Source organism: Myotis daubentonii, chromosome 4 (genome assembly GCF_963259705.1).
Source record: "Myotis daubentonii chromosome 4, mMyoDau2.1, whole genome shotgun sequence".
NCBI classification, from domain to species: domain Eukaryota; kingdom Metazoa; phylum Chordata; class Mammalia; order Chiroptera; family Vespertilionidae; genus Myotis; species Myotis daubentonii.
The window spans coordinates 27,967,221-27,973,747 of record NC_081843.1 but is presented as its reverse complement, the minus strand read 5'-3'; positions in this window follow the sequence as shown (position 1 = coordinate 27,973,747).

Genomic DNA, 6,527 nt, shown 5'->3' with positions numbered 1-6,527 from the left:
ACAAGCGTGTATCAAACAAAGCTCCTTGCAAGCTGTGTTTTGAACGATGTTACTTCAGGGAGTGGAGGTGATGCTCATTCTGCAATGCATGTAGTGAGTTCTTCACGAATTTCTAAGGACACTATTTGCAAGCTGCAATCAAAGGAGTTTTATATCAGTCATGGAAATACACTTTGTAATGAGTGTGGTGGTGATGAAGAATACGTGTAAAGATGGTGTTGCTAAGAATGCCCATTGTAAGCCGAATTTAAACCAGTTCATCAGTGAGTGAAAGTGATCACCATTGTGTTATGAAGGTAGTGATGTTATTACAAACAATTCTAATAGAGATATTTGTAAATTGCTGCTTTCAAGCTTTACTCAAGCCAGTGTTATATATACAGGTGAGTAAAAATGATCCCCTTCCTGTAATGCAGGTAGAAAAATGCTTAAGAACATTCTTTCTTTTTTTAAAAAAAAATGTATTTTATCGATTTTTACAGAGAGGAAGGGAGAGGGATAGGGAGTTAGAAACATCAATGAGAGAGAAACATCGATCAGCCTCCTCCTGCACACCTCCACTGGGGATGTGCCCGCAACCAAAGTACATGCCCTTGACCGGAATCGAACCCAGGACCCTTCAGTCCAAAGGCTGACGCTCTATCCACTGAGCCAAACCGGTCAGGGCAAGAACATTTTTTCTAATAATGCAACTTGCAAGCTGCATTTTGACTACTGTTATTTCAGTAAATGAAAACAATGCACATTCTAAAATTCATAAAGGTTTTTAAATGTATAAAGAATATTAATTATGAAGATATTTCTTAGAATGCCACATGCAAGCAGTTTAAGAACAGTGTTATAGTCAAGAATGAAAGTGATGTCCTTTTTTATAAAATTAAAAAAACATTTTTAAATTTTTATTGATTTCAGAGAGGAAGGGAGAGGGAGAGAGATAGAAACATCAATGATGAGAGAGAATCATTGATCGGCTGCCTTCTGCATGCTCCCCTCTGGGGGTCGAGCTCACAACCCGGACATGTGCTCTGACCAGAAATCGAACTGTGACCTTCTGGTTCATAGGATGATGCACAACCATTGAGCCACACTGGCCAGGCTAAGGTGACACTCAGTCTGTAATGAATATAGTGAAGTAATTATGATCTCTTCCAATACATATGTTTCTAAAAACACTAGAAATATAATTTTTAAATTTTATGTTAAAATTTAGTTATATTAGCGAATGTTATATCAAGAACACTCTAATAAAGATGTTTCTAAGAACGCTACTTGCAAGCTGTATTCACAAGTGTTATGTCAGTGAATATAAGTAATCCTGATTTGTAATGCATGTTGAAGTGTACAACACTTATAACCAGAACATTTCTAGGAATGCTGCTTGCAAGGTGTGTTGTGGCAACTACTGTATTACTGAATAGAGTAATTCCCTCTGGAATGCAACTTACAAGCTGTTGAGAACAGTGTTATATCATTGAGCGGATGTGACATCCATGCTTTAATAAATTCACTGAAGTGCTTAAGATCCATTGTAATAAATATATTTCTAGAACATTGCTTGGAATCTGCATTCAGAACAGTGTTACATCACTACATGGAGGTGGTCCCCATTCTGAAATGTATGTAGTGAAGTGTGTAAGAATGCTGATACTAAGGATGTCCCTAGGAACATTAGTTGTAAGCTACCTTCAGACCTGTGTTATATCAGGTGAAAGTGATCCATTCTTTAACCCATGTATGAAGTTTTAAGAACACATGCAATAAACAGGTTTCTAAGAATGACACTTTGGAATCTACCATCATGCCAGTGTTGTCTCAGTGGTTGGAATTGATCTCCATAGTTTAATGTATAGAGTAAAAGGTGTCAGAACAGTTGTAATAAAGATGTTTCTAAAATCACTACCTAAAATCTATGTGGTCACCAGTGTCATCAGTGAACCGAGGGGGTCCCCATTGTGTAATGCATGTACTGAAGTTTTAAAAACACTTACAATAAAGATATTTCTAAGAACACAGCCTGTGTGCTGCATTCAGGTCTGTGCTATCGCTGAATGGAAGTGTCTCCACACCCTAAGGCAGTGCTCGGCAAACTCCTTAGTCCACAGAGCCAAATATCAACAGGACAACGATTGAAATGTCTTTTGAGAGCCACATTTTTTAAACTTAAACTATCTAGGTAGGTACATTGTTATTAACTTAATTAGGGTACTCCTAAGGCTTAGGAAGAGCCACACTCAAGGGGCCAAAGAGCCGCATGTGGCTCACGAGTTTGCCAACCACGGCCCTAAGGCATGTAGTGAAGTGAATTAGAACACTTTCTAAAGAGATGTCTCTAAGAACGCTCTTGTCAGCTGCATTCAGAACAGCATTATGTCAGTGCAGGAAAGTGACACCAATTGAGTAAGAACATCGACATGGGGTTTGACGCCACGACACATGGATGGGCAGTAGTACCCAACAATTCAGCAATTCAGCTGGGCTCTCCAGGCCGGGGAAGCCATGTCCTTCCAAACCACCTGGTGATTGTTCTGGATGAACAATATGATCTGCAATATGATCTGAAGCTGGTGTTGCAAGGATGGTGACGGCCATTCCCCTATTGGCCGTGCTGTCGCTGGGGTCCTGCATCTCTCCAGGACCAAGGACTCTCATTCCACTCCCAGATCTCCTGGGTCTCACCAAGGCTTAATATTTCCCGAGATATTTGGCCTCTGTTTGAATAGGAGCCTCTGAGGAGGTGTGGATTGGACTTTGGCGCATGCCTGGTTTTTCTCAGGACGGCAAAGAGTGGCTTGGCTTCTCCTGGACTGAGTCCTGGACTGGTTCCGGGTCTGAGCTGGGACTCACTCCCCTTGCTCTGAAGAACTGTGCAGGGCCAGAGCGCGCAGTTCCATCCCGATCCAGGCTTCCACCAACCACGACCCTTCTGACAAGAATTTCCAGGTCTCTTATTGGAGGGTAAACCTCCAGCTCCTCCCAACCAGTGTTGGCAAGACTTTGAGTTCCCCCGGGTCTTGTTCAGGAGGAATAGCTGACAGTAGTTAAGACAGAGATGGGAATTACTGAGACACCGTGGGCACCCCTGACCCTGCACCGTGAACAACCAATCATGTCCCTTGAAATTATTGTTATCCCTGGATATTCTCAACTAAGTGTCATGCAGTAGGCACCCCTTCAGAAGGACTTGGGCTACAGGTCCCTTTAGGCTTGTAGGACCTTGGCCTTCGGAACAACCTGACCTTGGTGGGGGTTCCCCCTTGCAATACAATCACATGCTGAGGCTAGAGGTGGAAACAGCCCGCAATTGCTCAAGCTGCCTCTCCAGGACAGGGCTCTGGGAGTTTTCAGAAATTCCTGTCTCACCAATCAAGGCTTCAGAGTTCCAGGGAGACCTGTCTTCTGGGGGAATAGGAACCTCTGTGCAGGTGCAGGATTGGACATTGGCATATCGTTTCTCCCCAAAGCCCAGAGAGTGACCTGGCCACTCCGGCATTTAGTCCTGGACCCGGAACAAGACCAAGGCTGGGTCTTAGGTCCCTTGGTCATGGGGAGCGGACCAAAATGGGCACGTGCAGCTTAACTCCCGCCCCAGGCCTCCTTCAACCGTGAGCTTTTCAACAAGGATTTCCAGATGTCTCTCATTGGAGGATACCCTGCCAGCCTGGCCCCACCGCAGCATGGGATAGTTTTTTGTTGTTAATCCTCATACAGGGATATATTTTCCATTGATTTTTGAGACAGAGAGACAGAAACCCATTGATTGGCTGCCTCCCAAACCTGCCCTGACTAGGCCAGGGATTGAACCTGCAACCCAGGTATGTGCCCTTGGCTGGGAATTAAACCCAGAATCCTTTGGTGCTCTATCCACTGAACACACTGGCCAGGGCAACATGGGATACTTTTGAGTACTCCCAAGATCTTCCTCAGGGGTAATAGGCAACATTAAGTAGAATAGGGATTGGAATTAGGGAGACGCCGTGGACCTTTCATGAACCCACACCAGTAAAAGGCACCTCTTTACCCTTGAACCCTTCCTTATCCCTGGTTACCTTGAACCGCACAGCACGCACATGCACAGTGGGCATGTCTGCAGCAGGCTTTGGGCACCTGAAGCCCTTCAGGCTTGTGGGCCACAGCTCATTCAAACCTTTTGGGTATTGTCTTTGATGGAGGGGTTCCCCTTAAAATATGAAAAGATACTGGGGCTTCATAGGTCCAACAGTCAGTCCCCAAATGATTGTGCTGATGGGGTCCCTGTCCCATCCAGGACTTATGACTCTTAGATGTCTCCTGTTGCAGATTGTCCGGTCTCACCAATTAAGGTTCACAGTTCTCACAATATTTGTCTTCCTGTTCAATAGCACCCTTTATGCTTGTGTAGGTAGGAACATTGGCAGATGCCTGGTTTTCCACAAGAGCCCGACTGTGGGCTGGTCTCTCCTGAGCCGGCCCCTGCAGCAGGACCAGGAGCCAGGCTGTCTTATCCCCCTTGTTCGGGAGGTGAGCAGAGCTGCAGTGTTCATTCTTGAGCCAGGGGCCTCCAGCAGCTGCGACCAACCCAGCAACCAGGACTCCAAGGCGCCCCTTAGTGGAAGATTCCACAGTGGGTCCTTCTTCACCTCTCCATGGCAAGACTTCGGAGTTACACCCTGTTGTGTCTTCAGTGGGAATAAGTGACGTTGACAGATAGGGGCTGAGATTTAGGCACATGCCTTCTGTCCCAAGTGAATGTGTGCCTATGATTTGGCCCCTCTGCTTCTGGCTACCCTGAACCACACTCCATACAGATGAGCAGTATGCAACCCTCCAGCAGGCTTAGGGCTCTGGGGCTCCCCAGGCCTGTCGGACCACGGCTCATCCATCCACACCACCTCAACATTTCCCTGGGTGGAGGGTTCCCCACCCCACAATATGCTCTAAAATTGGGGCTTGCCCTGGCTGGTTTGGCTCAGTGGATAGAGCATCGGCCTGCGGACTTAAGGGTCCCAGGTTCGATTCCGGTCAAGGACATGTACCTTGGTTGCGGGCACATCCCCAGTAGGGGGTGTGCAGGAGGCAGCTGATTGATGTTTCTCTCTCATCGATGTTTCTAACTCTCTATCCCTCTCCTTTTCTCTCTGTAAAAATCAATAATATATATATATATTTAAAAAAATAATAAAATAAAATTGGGGCTAAAAATGTGGCAATAGTCTGTCTCCAGGTTGTGCTCCGCTGACGGGACTCCGGGCCTTTCCGTTAACCAGGACTCCCAGGTGTCTCCCATTCCACGACAGATTGGTCACAAACCAAGTCTTCAGTGTTTCAGTCATGTCTGGCTTCGGGGTGACTAAGTCTCCACGCACACACGAGCTTGGGAACTGGCAGATTTCTGTTCTCCTCCGCGTCCCTGGTGTCCTGGCTCAGGACAGGCTCCCTGGCCTGTCCTCATGATCCTTGCTCTGGAGAGATACACAGGACCCCAGTGGGCATTCAACATAGTGCAAGCCATCCCGAACCAGATGTTAAAACCTATGCAAAGTGTGAATAGGGGATTTTCCCACCACTCGCTGAGAAGGAAACCACCATTCAGATGGCAACTTTGCCAACCACCTCAAGAAACTGAAGAATTGAAAGCCACGGAGAAGCTGACCAAAAAGGAAGAAGAAATAAATGAGGGAAAGGCAATATTTATTTTCAAGTGTAATTTTGGTTAGACACAATTCTTGCCCTCAGAGGTGTCTTTACAACTTGATCAAGGATGGGACTCCACTGCACCATATTCCAGTTTGATTGGCTGTATATTCAACAACTAAGTCTCCTTTGTTTTTATTTTAATTATTTTTATAATCTACATCTACATATGCCTACTATGGTCCCTTAGAGATCAAGCACTCCAACTCCATTTGCTTTTCTTTTTGTAACTATTACTTTTCATGGGGAGGGGGTAGAGATTGCCTGTGGTTGCTCATGGAACTGTGACACCTGACAGAAAACAAAGACCTTCATCTCCAGAATGGGCCCTTTCTTGCCGCTCAGTGTGCATGTTTTCTGTCATATCCATTATTCCCAATATATGAAATGAACAAGAGTTCAAGGGTGGCCATGGGAAAAGCGAGGGCTCTTCTCACACTGCCTTGCAGATCAGCCAACGCAGTGTATCTCAGTAAGAGGTGAAAACGAGCAGCACTTTACTGGGCTCACACTATACGACAGGCAGGAACAAGAGCTGGACCCAAAGCTGCACAAATTAGCAGCTTTTGTGTGAGCTTCGACCTCAGTATTTGCTCCCATTCGCTCCTTAGGCTTCTAACTTAGGAAGCTAAGACATTTCCGCCTCTAGTGAACTTTTTGTCTTCTGAGAAGTCCGAGTCATGCAACATTAAATACTGGAATAAGCACTGGTATAGGTTAATATTAAATAGTGGGATATACTTCTCATGGGACTTTTAATTGTAAAAAATGACCATATTACAGTATTAACGTTTTGACCCGATACTTTTTAACATCTATCCCTTAATAGTCCTTTTCCTGGTAAATAAAAAAGATCA